At 33.8% G+C, this 19,014-nt stretch overlaps 1 pseudogene; it reads left to right on the top strand.

Moving 5' to 3' along the window:
• Positions 1 to 4,097: 4,097 nt before the first annotated feature.
• LOC122096874 lies at positions 4,098 to 4,197 on the top strand (annotated as a pseudogene).
• Positions 4,198 to 19,014: the final 14,817 nt, after the last annotated feature.

Consider the following 19,014-nt stretch of genomic DNA (forward strand, 5'->3'; position numbering starts at 1 on the left):
GAATTGTTTGTTACCAAGCTGTACAGGAGTGAGGCCTTTTGTCTGCCTGTCCACACAATGTGAGAGACTTCTTCCAGCAGGCCTGGGATGCAGAGAAACCCTCAGGTTACACTGGGAATAGTGATGAGTTCCCGGGAACATGCACTGTCTTGAAAGAAGTCTCTGTGTTATGAAATTATTGTATTGAATACAAATTTCCTAGCTTGGTGCCATTCATCATAGCTATTTTATAGCTTCACCTATAGGAATACATCCATACATAGACAATGACATGGAAGTACAGGATCTTTTTGAGGGGGCAGGTCCTGAGGTTGAACTATGAGCCTAGGCATTGTCCTTGAGCTCCTTTTGCTCAAGGGTAGTACATGAAGCGTGAGTCATAGCCTCAATTCTGTTTTTTTTGTGATCTCTTAGAAGTAACAGTGTCATAGACTTTCCTACACTGGCTGGATTCAAGCTAAGATTCTCTCCATCTCAGCATCCTAAGGAGGTGGGATTACAATCAGCAGGCATTGACATATTCTTTCCTTTCTTATTCATTTTTTAATCTGGACAATCTGACTTCTTAGCAGGGTCATTCCAATGGTTTGAATTAAGAAGTAAACTACCCAATGTTTATTATAGTTGCTTTCTCTCCTCATCTTCTTCTCTGGTCACAGGTTTGAGGCCAAACGTGAGAAATGAGTGTCACAGTATTTTGGAGCAAATATCCACAGGATATGCCAATTCTGTCACTTAGCATTGAGCTAGAATTTACTGTCTCAGGATGAGAGGACCGAAATCTGGAGTGATCCTCATACTGTCTGCATTGTTCCTTTTGCCTATGAAATGATCTAATCATTATGAGTGTTTTGTGTCTCCAACTTTAAGTATCTAGAACACACTAGAAGCATCTTTGTGTTTCTGTTTTTCTCTAGTACCTCTCGAGATTTAGACTAAGGATTTGTGTGAAGCAGCTCCTCTGCGAATCCCTGAGAAAAGCCACTTGAAGCCTCTTCAGGAGATCGCCATTCAAAGCCAGCTGAGCAGGAAACTCGGTGAGACTCTTACTACAATAAACCACCAGTGAACCAGAAGTGGAGCAGTGGCCCAGAGGGTAGAGCTCCAGCTTTGAGAGAGAAAGCTGAGCAGGATGTACAAGCCAGACCATGCAGGAAAACCTGGGAGTTGATTATGTCCAATTAACGACCAGATAGCTCTTCAATTACTTTCTGTTGGCATGTTGGGCCTAGGTGAGAAGTCTTGCCCCTGTTATCTGATGATACAGGTAACTGGGACCTGAGATCCTAGGACCCATGGGTCCTACAGAAGAGAAGTATTTTTTAGACATCATATCAGCAAAATTTGGGCATAATCACTGGAGTGCTTCAGAAATATGGAGAAAAACAGTTTGGGACCAGCGAGTTAAAACAATAAACAGAGCAGCAGAATAAAATCCCATATAGATTAGAGGAAAACAACACTCATTTTTTGCTATGTGAATTCAGAAGGCCATGTACACTTAGAAGGTATCACAAGTTTGTACCTAAAATATTGCATTGATACATTTTATATTCTGATATATACTCTAAACCTAATTATTTATATTCTAATTGTATTGATTGGAATAAATAGCAATTTATTTGTCAAATTATCAAATAATTCTAGTAACTTTCATAGTGTGAAATATAAAATCATCACATATAAATGTAAAATATATAACTATATATAATATAATGAAAAGGCTCATGTTTTGCATTGTTCTGTTGTGGTTAGGGTATCAAAGGCAACTCTGTTTTAAAGTATTATTCCATTATCTCTACCTCAGTGTTTGTTAGAGTTAAACCTAAAGCTTTACCATTTGTAGGTTTACAGCCTGGATGCAAGAGGAAACACTGTGGTTAAAACATTAGCAATTTAGGGAGGTTGAGGTTTTCTTCATGTGTCTATTGGCCATTCTTCTTTCTTCTTCAAAGAAGTTTCTCTTTAAGTCTTTAGCCCACTTATTTATTAGACAGTTGTTTCTTTGAGTATTTGTTGTTGGGGATTTAATTTTTTGAGTTCCAAGTATATTTTAGATATGAGACCCGTGTCCGTTGTATGGCTAGTGAAGATCTTCTCACAATCCGTGGGCTTTCTATTGATCTTGCTAGCTATGTCCTTTGCCATGCGGAAGCTCTGCAACTTCATGCAATCCCATTTGTCCAACCTTTCTTTGATTTGTTGTGTTTCCGGGTCTCTATTAAGAAAATTTCGGCCTGCGCCAAGGAGACCTAGGGTTTCTCCAGTTCCATCCTGTAATGTTTTCAGAGTGTCTGCTTTGACTCCGAAGTCTTTGATCCATTTGGAGTTGATTCTGGTGTAGGGTGATAATGCAAATCAAGACACATTGAGATACCACCTCACCCCAGTTAGAATGGCAAAAATGAAAAACTCTAATAACAACAGATGCTGGAGGGGATGTGGACAGAAAAGAATCTTACTGCATTGTTGGTGGGAGTGTAAACCTGTACAACCACTCCTCAAAAAACTTCACATTCAGCTCCCCTATGACCCAGCAATCCCACTTTTGGGCATTTACCCAAATGTTTACAAACAAGACCACACTATAGCTATCAGCACACCTATGTTTATTGCAGAATTAATTACCATAGCTAAGATATGGAACCAATCCAGATGCCCCTCTGTACATGAATGGATCAAGAAAATGTGGTATATATACACAATGGAATTCTATGCCTCCATCAGAAAGAATGGCATTACCCCATTTGTTAGGAAATGGAAAGACTTGGAAAAAATTATATTAAGTGAAGTAAGCCAGGCCCAAAGAAACCTAGGTCCCATGGTTTCTCTTATTTGCAATATCTAGTATATGTATGAGTCAAGCAGAAAAGGTCAGATAATGTGATGTTAGGAAAATGAATCCTTAGATATGTATTTAAATGTTTTTTTTTCTTTCATGCATTTGTTTCTAACGCACTTATAAGATTATCTTTTTGTTGCTTTGTATGTCCCTCCCCCAAATTATAACCCCTGCTTTCACTATATTTGATGTCGGTATAATTTGTGAAGGAGAAAGGGAAAAACAAGTCGTTTAAGGATACAGGTGGACCTGTTGCAACAATGAGAAGTACAAGTTGTCATGTCGAAAACGAGCTTTACAACATTGGTTGGGAGGTGGATTGGGTGGGGGTCGGGGGGAGGCTGGGAAGGGATGTGAAGGGTAACAAAGGAGGAGGTTGCAATACTTGATAAAAAATGTACTCATTATCTTGCCCATGTAATGTTACCCCTCTGTACATTTTGTTCACAATAAAAATAAAAATAATAATAAAAAACATTACCAATTTAAGACCTAATATTGAAGAGAAATATATGGACTTCTCTTGCAACTATGAAAATATTTGGTGATAAAATGGCAGTAGTGTAAGTTCCTGCCTTTTTGGAAGGTAGACAGACCAAGACATTAGGTAATCATGAATATGAACAATTTTTCACTTTCTTGGTTTTAGCTACATTTGAAATGGTAGGTATCATAAACAATCATATTTTGATAAAATGCCTTCTAGTATGAACAGTTCTGGCTGAACTGTTCATCTCCCTATGATCCCTTGTAACTAAGATTAGATTTGTTCCACTAATACAATCTATGCTGTCAGAGTAAGATATTCTGGTTGGTCTATTCCTACATGGAAGAAGGGTAAAGGGTCAGGTAGACATTTGTGCCAGTAAGACCTCATTTGGAAAAATCTCAGCTGCATATGTTTAGAAGTAGCTCTTAAACAAGGCTTACTTTGAATCCATCGGCTCCACAGATCTAACACAGTTGGATAAATAAGTACTTGAAAAAACCGTCTACTTTGGACTTAGCTATTAATACTTGAAAGTTTGATCAAATTCTAAGTGAAAAAGACTTAAAATAGTCATTGACAAAAAAATTGCAAATGTGAGCAATCAACTGTACAACATATTTTTTTCAACTATTCACAGAATTTTAGGGAAATAAGATTAATAGCATTTTTAGGAACAATAAGGTTTCCTTGTTACAAATAGGCACCTAAGCATATAAGCCTGTATAAATATTTCATCATTAACTACTAAAATTTACAGGATACTACATTCTTCAGCAGCTTGTATACCAAAATTACAGCAATACAGAGATTAACATGGCACTTGTACAAGGATGATATGAAAATTCGTGAAGTATTCAAAATTTTTCATTCTTCAGATGCAAGAAATGAAAAACAGCTATTAAAAAGTTGATTACAAAATTACAAGTGTAACAATAAACCTAATTCATATAATTAAAAGTTACTTTGACATCAGTGTATTAAATTTTCACCTTAGAAAGGCCTTTACATAGCATAACCTTTACACAACTTTTGAAATTAGACAACATTGTTGTTTTATCCCAAAGAAATATAATACTAAAAGGACCTAGGGGAAAAAAAAGGAATCTTAAACTGTTTCTGTATGGAATGCAATCTGAAAGGACACATTAATGAAACTATATGTTATAAAACAATGTAGAATTCAATGTATTATATCTAGGAGAGAATAAAATAGATTATGGACACTATGCAAACATAGAATATAGAATATTTTAAAATATACTTTTTCAGACAAACACCGGAAATATCTTTAGTTTCTATACTACTCATTTCAACAGATAAGTTAAAATTATTTCCGATCAACAAAATCACAAACTCTGCATAAATCATTATAGATGTATACAAAAACTCTTGAATACATTTTGACATCAAAAGCAGACAATTCACTTTGAAGAACTCCACAGAATCCATGAATTGTTACTATAAGATATTGTTTTTATTTGGATTGTGAAAATATGTTGTATTGACAAAAAGGAATTAATGACATTTTTGAAATTTAAGAAAATTAACCGAATCATTAGGATTTAGGAGAACAATTTGTACAGCCTTCCACAACTTCAAAGAGGTAGTGATACATACTTATCCTTTTGGTAATATCAAATGCAGTTTCTTCCAAGTGGTTCTTCAGACCTGGTTTGACATATTGGTTCAACAGTTCCAGTGTATTTTTGCTATCTCAATTACCAGCAGCAAGATGCAAGGGGGTCAAAAAGCGTTTAGTTTGGGCATTGGTATCTGCATCATGAAGAAGAAAGAAGCCACTCTGGTATTATTACACGTATATGCACTGTGCAGGGGTGTCCAGCCATCTACAGTTATTGCATGTGCCCCTTGAGCCACCAACTCACGGACAATGTCTAAGTGTCCACTGTAGGCTTCCCGATGAAGAGGGGTATACTCATCGTCATCCCTAGTATTCACATGAGTAGCCTTTTTGGAAAGTATTCTCTGCACTGTAGTAAGCTGGTTATTTTCAGCAGCCCAAAGAAGAAATTTGCTTGGATCCTTCTCCATTTTTTTTCTTGCAATTTTTATCATTCCTCACATTTTCATCTTGTTCCTCATCTTCATTAGAATTGCCTAACCAGATACATTGAGTGCCAGTGGAAATGAGGTGTCCATGTATTTCCCTAATAGTTCATGTTGGTTGAACTGGTCAGAAATATCTGGTGAATTCTCTGCCTATGTTTTTTCACCATGATTTATTTTCTTTTTCCATTTTTACTATTCGAAATTATTCTAACTGGAGATTAGGGAATAAATGGAGAGCAGAGGAAAGATGTTCCTCCATATTCAAAGGTACAGACTGAAAATGAGGACCAGTGGTGTCCTCATGTGCAACTTATTCTAGGAATGAGAAAATGTGAAATAATGCCTCCTATATAAATGATTTGGGAAATGGCAGTGCAGAAAGTGAAATGATGCAACCCAAAATATAAAACAATATAAATTAGGATAATTATGGAGCAATCATATTATCTATGAGAGCCATGAAAGACAGAGATGAGCTATCCACAAAATCCATGCCTCTGATCAATTTATAGAACAAGCAGAATTTTTTTTTTAAAAAAAGATGGAAATAGAATTTATGTATTTACTTGAAATTAGTAAATACCTTTTTAATAGCCTACATAAGAATCTAAATCCTTGATAGCACTAGTAGCAGATCTGACTGAAATCAGTTGAATCACACTTTTCCTGTACAATGAAGGAATAGGTACAGGCTAGGAAAGCAGCTAGAAAAGGCAGGCTGATTGTATCTGTGAGAAAACTTTGTGGAAACTGGTATTGAGGATTACTTACTGGTGACCCACTTGCACTGGAAGCATGATTCTGACCTCTTGCTTGCTGATTCTGAACTATTGCTTTGATCATTATATTCTCCAAAAAGAAAAAGTCAGAATTGATAATAAAGGACTACTAATACAGTTTGACTTTTCATTAAGCATATTCAATCATCAAAATCACACGAAGACAATAGACAGGCCTATTTTTTTTAGATGAAAACAAGTGTCTTTTAAAAAACAAGGAATTTAAGTAGTCTTCCAAAGGACTTCCATTTTACTTACTGCATTATACATTTTTCCTAATGTTGAGTAACAATAAATAATGGATCTATTATAAAGCTCTTAAAGCTCGTCTGTTCAATACTGAGTTCTCTTACACTATATTATGGTATTTTTTTGTATGGTCTTAGGAAGAAATTTACTTTACTAACTTGAATTTGTGACAGGACAATATCATGACTGTACATCTTTCTTCTATACTCTCAGTTTTATATTATTATCTAAATATGTGCATTAAATAAGTATAGAGGAAAAAGTAGAAGCCACACTGGTGGATCATGGCTTTAATCCTAGCTAATCAGAAAGAAGAAATCTGAGAATTGTGGTTTGAAACCAGACCAAGAAAAAAAAGTCCATTAGATCTTGATTTGAAAGTAACCAGCAAAAGCTAGAAATGGAGCTATGGAGCTAGAAATGGAGCTATGGTACAAGCAGTGAATGCTAGCCTTGAGAAAACTAAAACAAAAAAATGACAAATTCTGAGACAGAGCCAGGCCCTGACTTCAAGCTCTAGTATTAGCATCAAACTAATTAATTAATTAATCAATTAAAAATAAATTAAGTGGTCACATGTGGAGAAAATGCTCAGGGATATCACCCAGGCTCTTATTTCAAAAACTACTATCTACCGAAAAAATCTATTTAAATAATACCTGTGTAAATAGAGTATTTTCATCACCCAAATGCACACCCATGCTCAGTTATTTTTGCAAGGTAACTCTGTTATGTCTGGAGTACCACATAACATTATCACTTAAGTAGAAAGCATTGAAACATGGGTTCACTGTATCTCTCTAATGGATTTTTCTCCCCACAAATACTCAAATCTTACAATTATTCCAATTCTTTGAAGTCATAGCTTTTTTCTTTAACATCCATAATATTAAAGTTTGAATATAGTGTCTTGTGTCTCCTAAATGGGTGTTCTTACCAGTTTGTCATGCCCCCAGCCCTAAATTATCCAGATTAATTTTCAGATAGAATCTGGCTTCCTACTTGTGTATGATCATGGGCTCAGTCCACTTGATGTTATTCTTCCTGGAATTTAGATTAGCAGGTGTCTGGCATTGTGTACAGATCTTTATGTCCAGTCTGGGCTTTAACCACTATCCTCACAACAGTAGACTCCCATATAGTCAGGTTTTTCATAAGCTTAACATAGCTGATTTTTTAAATAAATCTTTGCATTTCCTGCAGGTTCTTGAGTACTGAATTAATTTGTGTTTTTTTGGGGTTCGTTTGTTTCATTTGAATATATGTATTCAGTGGTTCCTCATTTTTCATTTGGTTTCTTTCACTCAAGTTCTTACCTAAAGTGCTGAGAAACCAATTCTTCTTTCTCAAGATAGTCAAGCTGAACTTTATTTATTCCAAACCAATTTCAGTAATATTTAAACATCTTCATATCTAGGAATGGTACACAAATGCTTATCACTGAGAAGGGTCTTTTTATTTTCACAGCAGTCTTTGGCATTCACAGACTTATCATGAATTATACAAATATAATAAAACTCAGATGCTTGCCAGGAGGAGAAAAACCTATTGCTAATTGTTTGACAGAGGCTTCCCTTCCCGTGAATGAAATACGCTGCTTGATGCAGGATTTCACAGAATCATATTGCTAGGGAGAGCCTAAAAATCAGGTAACACTACAGAGTTGAGGGAGATTACTTGACCTCCTGAATAATTTACTTTTATGTCAAATAAAAGCAGGCTTCCAAAAAGAGAGTAGACTTTAGAGAAACATGATGAGTTGTATGTAAATAGGTGCTTAGCTGACTTTGTTGATTGGTGAACTAATACAGGGAAATAAAGTACAGCACGGTAAAAAATTAAAGAACTCTGCATTGAAATAATCATTTCTGTGTGTGTGTGCATGCACACATGTGCGTGTACACACACACGCATGTGCATTGCTCATGCATGCATTATTCATTGCTGAGGCTTGAGAGTGCCTAGACACTATCCCAAAGCTTCTGGTCAAGGAGAGTGGTCTACCACTTAAGCCACTACTCCACTTATGGTTTTTTGGAGATAATCACATATATTGTCATGATTGGACTGGCTTTGAACAGTGGTCTTCAGATCTCAGCCTCCTGAGTAGCTAGCTAAGCTGATTCAGTCTCTGAGTAGCTTGTTAAAATGCTGCCTGTACTCTATGCTTCACTGCTGTTTTATACTTTTCCTGAGGTAATCACAAGTCTAAGTCATATATGTCTAATTGTTTAAAAATATTTACTGCTTGGCACCAGCGCTCCCAACTGTACTCTTAACTACTTAGGAGGCTTGAGAACAGAACCCAGGCCACATTTTAGTGGACTTCCTTAATCTATAACTGGGTGCATTGGATCATTTCCACCATCTTGCACTATCTAGAGACTAAAATTGGAAGGACTGCAGGATCAAGGCCAGCCATGGTAGATAGTGCAACTCTGATGCCTTTGATGATGGGAAAGCTAAAAGGACAGATCAGGTGCATGTTCTTGTGGAAAGGGAACCCCTACCCTAAAATTAACAACTGATATGATGCCTGCCTAGCAAGAACAATACACGAAGTTGAAATCCCCACCAAAATAAGTATATACCTTAACATCCAAAAACATAGTAGCATCTGTTCTTTGCTCTAATATAATCTTTATCTGATTATCATATGATATGGCAGAATAGTTTCTTCGTTAAACTTATGATATATTTAAAAGGACCTAGAAAATTCTTCCTCTCTTCTTAAGTGCAAACGAATGGCAAATTGCCTCATTTCTTACATATTTGACTACCACTAAAAATTCGTCTAATGATTATTATAGTAATATATACTGATTTATTACTTTACTGTGTAACAGTTTTTAAACTTTTTGCTTCTCTGTTGAAGTTTAAGTATTTAAATTGTATCATCAAAATATATTCCTTGTGTACTTGGGGCAGTTCTTTACTAAGTTTTTAACCAATGGCTTCTAAGAATTTTTGTTATTGTTAAAATATTGTACAGAGGGGTTACAATTACATGGGCAAGACAATGAGTACATTTCTTATCAAGCATTGTTGCCTCCTCCTTTGTTTCCACTTCCCATCCGTCCCCATCCCCTCCTCTCCCCCCCAACCCAATCCTCCGCCCCTCCACAGCCAAAGTTGTAAAGTTTGTTTTTCGACATAACCTCTTGTACATCTCATTGTTGCAATGGGCCCACCTGTATCCCTATTTAAATTATTTGTTTTTTCCCTTCCCCTCCAAAAATTATACCAACAGCAAATACAGTGAAAGCAGGGGTTATACCGTGGGGGAGGGACATATAAAACAACAAAGAAATAATGTCATAAATATGTTGGAAATAATCGCATGAAAGAAAAAAAATTTGAATACTTATCTTGAGGTTCATTTCATCTAACATGAACTTATCTGACCTTTCCTACTTGACTCAGACAAATACTAGTTATTGCAAATAAGGGAAACCATGGAACCTATGTTTCTTTGGGCCTGGCTTAATTAAGTCAATATAATTTTTTCAAGTGTTTCCATTTCCTAAAAAATGGGGCAATGTCATTTTTTCTGATGGAGGAAGAGCATTCCATCTAAGAATTCTTAATTGGTATATTCTTTGGTTTATTTTTAATTTCAATTTAATTTTATTGTCAAGGTAATTTACTTAGGGGTTACATTTTCATAAGTAAGATAATGAGTACATTCCTTATGGAAGGAACATTGTTATCCCCTCCATCGATTTTTTTGTACACTCATACAACTACTGATGCTTTTGCAATTGCTATTGATCAATGGGTACTTTTTCTTTCTTTGTTCATGCATTTTTATTATAAAATTGATATACAGAAGGTTTACATTTACTTGTCACCTAAAGAGTACACTTCATTTTATTTTCTAAATTTCAAATTTTGAACTTAATTACTTATTTTCTTTTGTTTCATTAGGGTAATTCTTTTTTCAGAGCTGTAGGATTAGTTAATTTAATTGCATGATTTTCACACATGTAAATTAATCAGACACATATATTTTGCTTTTAAAATATTTAACATGTGAATAGATAAAATTATTTTCTTAATTTTATATGGTTGGTGAATTTAAATAAATTTATTTTCTTATAGTTCTAAACATATTTTTCCAGGTAACAAATACTATCTGTATTTTCAAGAAACACATACTTTATTAAGAAAGGCTTCATTATCTGGTCACTTTTTGAAAATTTACTTTCTTGTACTTGAATTAAAAAAGTTTGAGCTGGGCATGGTGATTTGTGGCTTCATTTTCTAGCTATAGGAGGAACTGCAAATAGGTTTGTAATTCAGGAGAGCCTGGGAAACTATAAGACCTTATTCTAAAAATATCCATAGTGAAATGATTAGAGATATAGCCATCAATAGCAAGATATGGAGCACGCACCTGGATATTATATTCTAAATCTTGAGTTAAAACACAAGTAACCTCAATCTTTTGTCAAAATAAAACGATACATGTTTCAAAATGTTTATTACTTAAAACATGTTTGCAAAGGTTCTCATGTGTTCTATTTCTTAATTTTCAATTTACTTATTCTATAAGAATCCAAGTATATTGTCTTTTATTTCTCCTAAACTTTTAAATAGTATGAGCAATATTATTATTTCATATATTAACCTTCTTTTAGTATTTGTGATAAATTCCTCGGTTTAATATAATAATATCAATATTCTAAATATGTGTACATGGTGTGTTTGTGTGTGTGTGTGTGTGTGTGTGTGTGGTTGTGTGTGTGTGTATGTGTGTGTGATTTGTGTGTACTTTGTAATGATGGGGGGGTCAGATCCATGGTTTCACATATGCTAGGCCAAGGTTTTTGCACTGCACTATACTGTCTAGTTGTAATGTAGTGTTTTAAATTATGACTTTTAAATTTTCATTACTAGTGATTTTTCAAAATTATATATCATAAAATGTGATCCAAGTTCTATCCACGTTAGCAAATTTTACTGTTATTTAGAATATTTCTAATGCCTTTCCACTTTCAAACCCTTGTGTTTGTTATTGAAAAAGGTTTTACTTTGCTTCTTTTCTCTCTTCATTTTGCCATTAGACTTACTTATTCTTTCTCTTATTTCTTTGGAAAATAATTATATTCCTATTACAATTTCTTTACATTGTAAGAGGTCTATACAATGCTTTATTTTCAATTTTATTTTTCCAATTTTCTCTGACTCTCAGCCCACACTATTAGGTGGATTAAAAAGAAACTTGTTTCAGGACAGTTGATTATTTTCCTGCTTCTCTTCTCTGTCGTCTTTCTGTCTTTTGAAACAAAATACTAATGGCATACAGCTCTTATATGGTCCATCATTCTGTCCCCTCTCACTCTCCTCTGTAGTACAGCTCTCAAGTCGTTATCATTCAGGTATATTATGCTGTAGTGTTATCTAAATTTTAACTCATTCCTAAATTAATTTTAGTGGCTTCAAGCATTCTCTAAAGACATTTTTCTATATATAATCTCTGGGGCCTTGTGTTTTCACAAGGTGCAAAATATGAGTGACTATCAAACATCTAGATAACTGTGTTATTGGATATTGGTCCACCTGCTCAATAAACTCACATGTAAGTTCAAGGAATACAGATCATTCAGAACAATCTTGTAAAATGGTGTAGCTTGAGACCTCATACTAGATTTGAATCTTATTACCATGTTTAGTAGTGAGGACAAAATAGCTCTACTATAGGAACAGACACCCAGAAGAATGTAACAGATTTATTAACAATAAATTCTTAGTTTTATGGTCAAAAGATTTTTAAAAGGATGCCATGAACTTTATCAAATAAAAATAGAATTTTAAATAGGTGTATTGGCACTATTGCTTCTCTAGATTTAAAGAATGATCTTGGACTACTACCTTAAACATTATACAAAAATTTAAAATAAAAAATGATTATCAAACTAAATGTGAGATATAAAAACTGATAATATGTAAATGTAAAAATTCATGGCATTGGATCAGTAAAGGTTTCTAAACATTTGAAATGGAAAACATTAGTGGCTAAAAAAAAGCAAGAATAAATGGGTTAATATCAACTGATGACCTTTCATAATTCTATGAAAAAAGTGAAAACATATCCAACGGATAGAGGGCACATATTTGTTAATGCTACAATGTTAATTCGACATTGATCTTGAGTCTTAACTACTTTTATATCTTCTAATTACATATAAATTTTTTCCTAAACAGGTTATTTCTTTAAAGAACATATGTAAATTAATGGTCAATAAGAAGAGCAAATGAATTAAACTCCTCTTTAGTATCTAAGAAAAAATAAGAATAAAACTCATTTCTATGACCATAATATAAAAAGATGACAGAAAATATAGTAATGCATTTGCGGAGAAATTGATATACTCTAGATAGCAGAATGATTTGTATAATACTGCAATCAATATTGCAAGCAAGTTTTCAAGTCTTCTAAAGGTCAAAGAGAATTGTATATGATCCAGCCATTACACTTCTATGTATTAGTAAAGAGAAGTAAAAAACTTATTTGGACAGGGAATGTAGTTCATTGACAGTGCACTTGAATAGTATGTGTGAGAATCTGGAAATAATCCCCAAAACAAATTTTGAAAAGACACACTATAAAGGATATATGGAGGACAAATTCCTGTAACTTAATTTTGTATCTATTTTAATGTCTGTTCTAAAATTTGCAGCATTTGTTTTTTTATTTTATTTTATTTTATTTTTATTTTTGTGAACATACTGTACAGAGGGGTTACAATTACATGGGAAGATAATGAGTACATTTCCTATCAAGCATTGTAGCATCCTCCTGTTTTTACCCTTCACATCCCTTCCCAGCCTCCCCCCACCCCCCACCCAATCCTTCCCCCCTCACCAAAGTTGTAAAGTTCGTTTTCGACTTGACAACTTGTACTTCTCATTGCTGCAACGGGTCCACCTGTATCCTTATTTAAACGACTCGTTTTTCCCCTTCCCCTCCACAAATTATACCGACATCAAATACAGTGAAAGCAGGGGTTATACTGTGGGGGAGGGACATACAAAGCAACAATCTTATAAATGCGTTACAAACAAATGCATGAAAAAAAGATTTAATACATATCTTAGGGTTCAATAAAATTATAGCATTTCTATTTGAAGAAATGCAAGTTTGTGAAAATTAGGCTTGGAAAACCTCTGATTGTACCATTCACTTCCAAAGCACTAAAATGTATACAATAAAAGGAGATAAATATATTACATGTGAATTTCATGTCAGCAAAAAAAAAAAAAAAAAAATATATATATATATATATATATATATATATATATTGTTAAAAATAATTCACACAAATTGCAGAATACCTAAAAAGATGTTTTCGTTGTTGGCTAAAAATTCTTTGTAAATTACAGTTTTAAACTGAGATGTGATTCTGTTTATTTTGTTTATTTTGGTATTTTTTTTAGTTTATACAGAGATAACTCAATCAAAAAGTGTATGTGATGACTGGAATATCTAGGAATTATGCATCACTTATAAGTAATTGATAACATTTTCTGGAAGAAACTTTTAGCAAATGACAGAAGACTTAAGTCTATGCATGTACATTTTACGAAAGCCATGTTACTTGCTCAATCCAATTGCTTTCCTCTTCTTCTAGAAAAAAGTATTCTCAAGATAAGAGCCAATAGCAGTGAAAAGAAACAAAATACACAATCATCTTGATTTATTTGTGAAAATAACAAATGAAATAAAACAATTCCAATTAAGGAACTCCAATATTAGTATCTATAAAGATGTTCCTGAATGCCAATATCCAATGAATTTTTGGAATTTTAATTTCTACTAACATATGAAAACTCGAACAAGAAAACAAATATAGTCTTAGAGCAAAACAGCCTTGGAATAATTTTCTTAATTGTTTTGAAATTACAAAAGAATTGATACCAGTAAAATGATCCTTTCCTATGGAAATATTTTAAAATGTTTATCTCTTATTATAATTCAAATAACAAACAAGAGAAATTTTATATTATCATTGCAAATATCATTTTATTACTATCATAAAATCGAAAAAATGACAAGACCCAATATATTATCATTATTTTTAATTCCTAAACATTACCTAAATATCTTAAGCAATCTAAATAGTCATGTCTATAACATAGAGGTAAATATTCTATACTTTTTTTTTTAAATAGAAGATTTTTTTTATTGTGAAAATACTGTACAGAGTGGTTACAATTAAATAGGGATGCAGGTGGACCCATTGCAACAATGAGATGTACAAGTCGTTATGTCGAAAACGAACTTTATGCTATAATTGTTACTTAACATTTTGCAGGGGCATATATTCATGTTTCTTTTTTTTTTTATTGTGAAAATACCGTACAGAGGGGTTGAAATTACATGGGCGAGATAATGAGTACACTTCTTAACAAGCACTGTTGCCTCCTCCTTTGTTTCCCCTTCCCATCCCTTTCCATACAACCCCCCGCCCCCCATCCAGTCTTCCCCCGATGTAGGCTAAAGAAGCATTCTCAGAAATGTTCACAGCAGTTAAAAGATGTTTTTATGAAATTAATGTGATATATGCTGTTGTTATTGTTCTTGTTCTTTTTGTTCTCGTTGTTGTTTGCAAGGCTTGAGCATTGTCCCTAAGCCTTTTTATGCTCAAAGGCAGCACTCTACAACTTGAGGCACAGAGCTAACTCCTGTTTTTAGTGGTCAATTGGAGATAAGAATCTAACAAGTACTTTTATGACTGGGATAGTTTTGAACACAATTCTAAGATCTCATTACCCAGAATAGTTCGAATTATAGGCGTGAGTCAATGGCACTTGGTTTGATGTATTTTTTAAATTTTAATTATGTTTTAAGATTTTTGTTTCACTATAATGTACATCTTCCTACACATAAATTTAGGTATATGTATATATTTCTGGTGAAAAATAATCTCTAAAATCTATGCCTTTCTACATACAATATATATGTATATGTGTGTGTGTGTGTGTGTGTGTGTGTGTGTGTGTGTGTGTGTGTATATATATATTTCTGAAGACAGACTCCCTCTAAAATTTTATGCTAATATTTTTTAACTTTTTCATTCAAAGATATACACTCTATTTTCCGAAAGTTTCTTAGAATAAAATAACTAATATTCCAATAGAATGTAGAGTTTATTACGTTCAGAGGAAGTTCAGATATACACATGATATTATAGTAAAATTTGCAGTATATTACTTGAAATAATTCTGTTCAAACTCATAAACACTTGTGTGTGGTGGTGGGGAGAGAGGAAGTTAATTCATACTGGTTAGGAATTTGCAATACTTCAAAAATCTATTCCATAATTTGTTATAAGCACATAGTCAAGCTACCTGATATGCTTTAGTTTTTTTGTCTATTTGTTCAAAATTTTAATATGGATGCATGCACAGTGGTAACATTAAAATTATTAATCAAAAAACAAATAATCGCAAAATCATAGATACATATCAGACTTTCAATAGTTAGCATTTTGATGTTAATAATAATTTTGATGATGCCGGGCACTGGTGGCTCACGCCTGTAATCCTAGCTACTCAGGAGGCTGAGATCTGAGGATCGTGGTTAAAAGCCAGCCCGGGCAGGAAAGACCGTGAGACTCCTATCTCCAATAAACCACCAGAAAACCGGAAGTGGCGCTGTAGCTCAAGTGGTAGAGCGCTCGCCTTGAGCTGAAGAGCTGAGGGACAGCGCCCAGCCCCAGAGTTCAAGCCCCACGACCGACAAAAAAAAAATAATAATAATTTTGATGGATACTATGATGACCGCGGTGTACCCTGATAATGTCATTGTTGGGATTGAAAAGGAAAAAAACCTTTACACATTTTTACAGCTAGTTTTCCCACATTGAATACATAGTAATAAACAGCGTTGGATTACATACAATAAGAATAACAAGAGGAGAGTTTCAATATCAATAAATACATTCACATAAACAGGCAGAGTCCGTAAAAACCCAAATTCCTGCAGTCTCTCTAATGTATACTCACTTTTCTTGATGGTATTATTTTCTTATAAATAAAATCGTTTATTTCCCCATTTTGATGTACTAAAGTGTAGTTTTCAACTTAGTGGGATTAGTTCAAATAACATTCTCATATAGATACTATTCAGCAACCAATGTTTTCAAATGCTATATTGAGTATGTTCTGCAATACAGCTGTAAAGACATGACACAATTTACATAATATCACTTTCATATCTGTAGTTACCTAGAAAGGACATAGGTCTTAGAGCCAGGAGGTAAAACTTATTTTTATTTCTACATGAAACAATTTGTGACTTTATACCAACAAACTGAATTTGACTCTTTCCTTATTTGTAAGGTAAAGTGGAAAATGTAAGGTCTCTTTACTTTTCTTTATTCTTGCTCTAGAAGTCAACAAATATATTCTTCATTATTTCTGTTAGATTACATTGATTTACGCATGAGAACTGTAAGGCCAACAATCAATGTAGTGAGTAAATAATGATACTAGAATATGTGTCTGAGCTCTTCACTCTGTGTGCTTACAAAGAGAGTAATTTGGTGATAGAGAGGACCAATATGAAAAGACTATGGGGGAAAAGCGTACTTTTGAAATGGTTGTTTTAGGACTAGGTGACAGTGATGAGTAAATGAAACAGGCTGGTGTTAGGGGCATAAAAAGAAGTACAGAGAAATCATATTGTGTAAGTCGTTATGTAGAAAACGAACTTTACAACTTTGGTGGGGGGGGAGGATTGGGTGTGGGGTGTGGGGAGGATGGGAAGGGATAGGAAGGGGAAACAAAGGAGGAGGCTAAAATGCTTCATAAGAAATGTGCTCATTATCTTGCCCATGTAATTGTAACCTCTCTGTACAGTATTTTCACAATTAAAGAAAGTCATAAAAGCTCCAAAAAAAAGAAATCATATTAGTGATAAAAACTGAGTAAATCTTGATCATTCATCTTATCTAATAGGAGGGAGTAAGAAGGGTAAGAAGAAATATAAAAGGCTTCCATATGTTTGGCTGGTAACTCTGTTAGTGATGTTCTTAGTGATAAGAACCACAGGTGGAAATAATGGATTTAGGGGAAAAATATCTGATAGTTCTAAAGTTTATATTAAACAGATGCAAATATAGGTCTGTTTAGACATCATCAAAATATCCACGATCATGAATAGGAAAAAGAATAATAAAATTGGGGGCATTATTGGAGGGAAGAGGAAAAGGAAAGTTCTGACGGAAGAGGGAGCAATGTGAGTACCAGTGTGGATAAGATTGGAAGAAAGAGATACATAAGGAAACAAAAAAGTAGTAAACAGACATTGACAGAATTAAAGGAAGGAAAGAATTTGCAGGAAGATCTTGAAGGAAATATGCTATTTGGATTTGAAAAGTAAAAAGAAATAGACAAGTTCAATAAAAAAATGTTTTGGTGAAAGTCATCTTGATAAAATTTTGAGATATGAATGTGAATCCATAAAATTCTGGATCCATGAATTCAACAGAACCTGTTGATTTTAAATGTTGTGAACAAATGCTTTTATCCTGACCTTAGAAAAATTATACAGATATAACTGTCATGAACTTTACTTAGAGGTATTCTGTGAATATTTTTTGAAGACTTATTTAGCCAGGAGTTTATAGATTGAACTACAGCACAAACCAGCCTAATTTGTCCTACAGTTCCAACGAGTGGCCCATGTATCCACATCAGTTTGAAATTTTATTGAAATATCTTTACATATGTTTGGATATCTTATCAGCCTATTCATTATAAATGTAGGAAAAGAAACACCAAGTATTAGGTTGAACATACAGCTTTACTGATGTGACTGAAGACTGCTGGAATTGAATTTTCTTTAGAATAGAAAATGCTTCAGTAGGCATTGACACATCATAACTGTCATATACTCTATTTAACTCTAGTTCTTGTTAGGGATATCTCCATGCTGAAATAACCATGTCAATCAACCTGCCAGAAATTCTTATATGTAGGAAGTTCTCTTATAAACTTCAAACTTTATTGAATGGAAGAGTTCAGACATTACCTTCACCAGTAAGATTAAATGCATAGAAAGATATATCATTTTGCTTTAATGCCTTTCTTTCATTTCCTCATACGCATTTGCAAGTAGGGAAGGATTCTGATGTAACAATAATACAATTGTGACTAGTACTAACACAACATCTAGGATCTAGTGTTAATTCGATACTTTCTAATTAGTTCCAGATTTTGTGAATTTTTATATTTCTCCTGTGAAAACTAATGAGCTCCAAGAAAATGTCCCTAAGGAGCCTTTCAATTCTAATATCACTGTTTGTCTCAAAATTCTTTAAATTCTACATCCTCTAATATGGGCATAGTGTTATACTGTGGAACTTTTCTCCTGAGAGAGTGAGTACTACCCTATTGTTTAACATGGACAAAGTACCTTCATACATAGACTGGGCATGTGCAACAAGAAGTGGTAGTTGAACAATGTTCTTAGCAGTTTGTACAGATGAAATGGAAATAGAGCAACTCAGAACTCAAAAGGAATGTGCAAAAAAGACAACGGCACAACGTAGAATGTGCCAAGGAAATGCTGAAGT

This window comes from Dipodomys spectabilis, unplaced genomic scaffold (assembly GCF_019054845.1).
Source record: "Dipodomys spectabilis isolate Male_0828 unplaced genomic scaffold, ASM1905484v1 ptg000396l, whole genome shotgun sequence".
NCBI lineage: Eukaryota > Metazoa > Chordata > Mammalia > Rodentia > Heteromyidae > Dipodomys > Dipodomys spectabilis.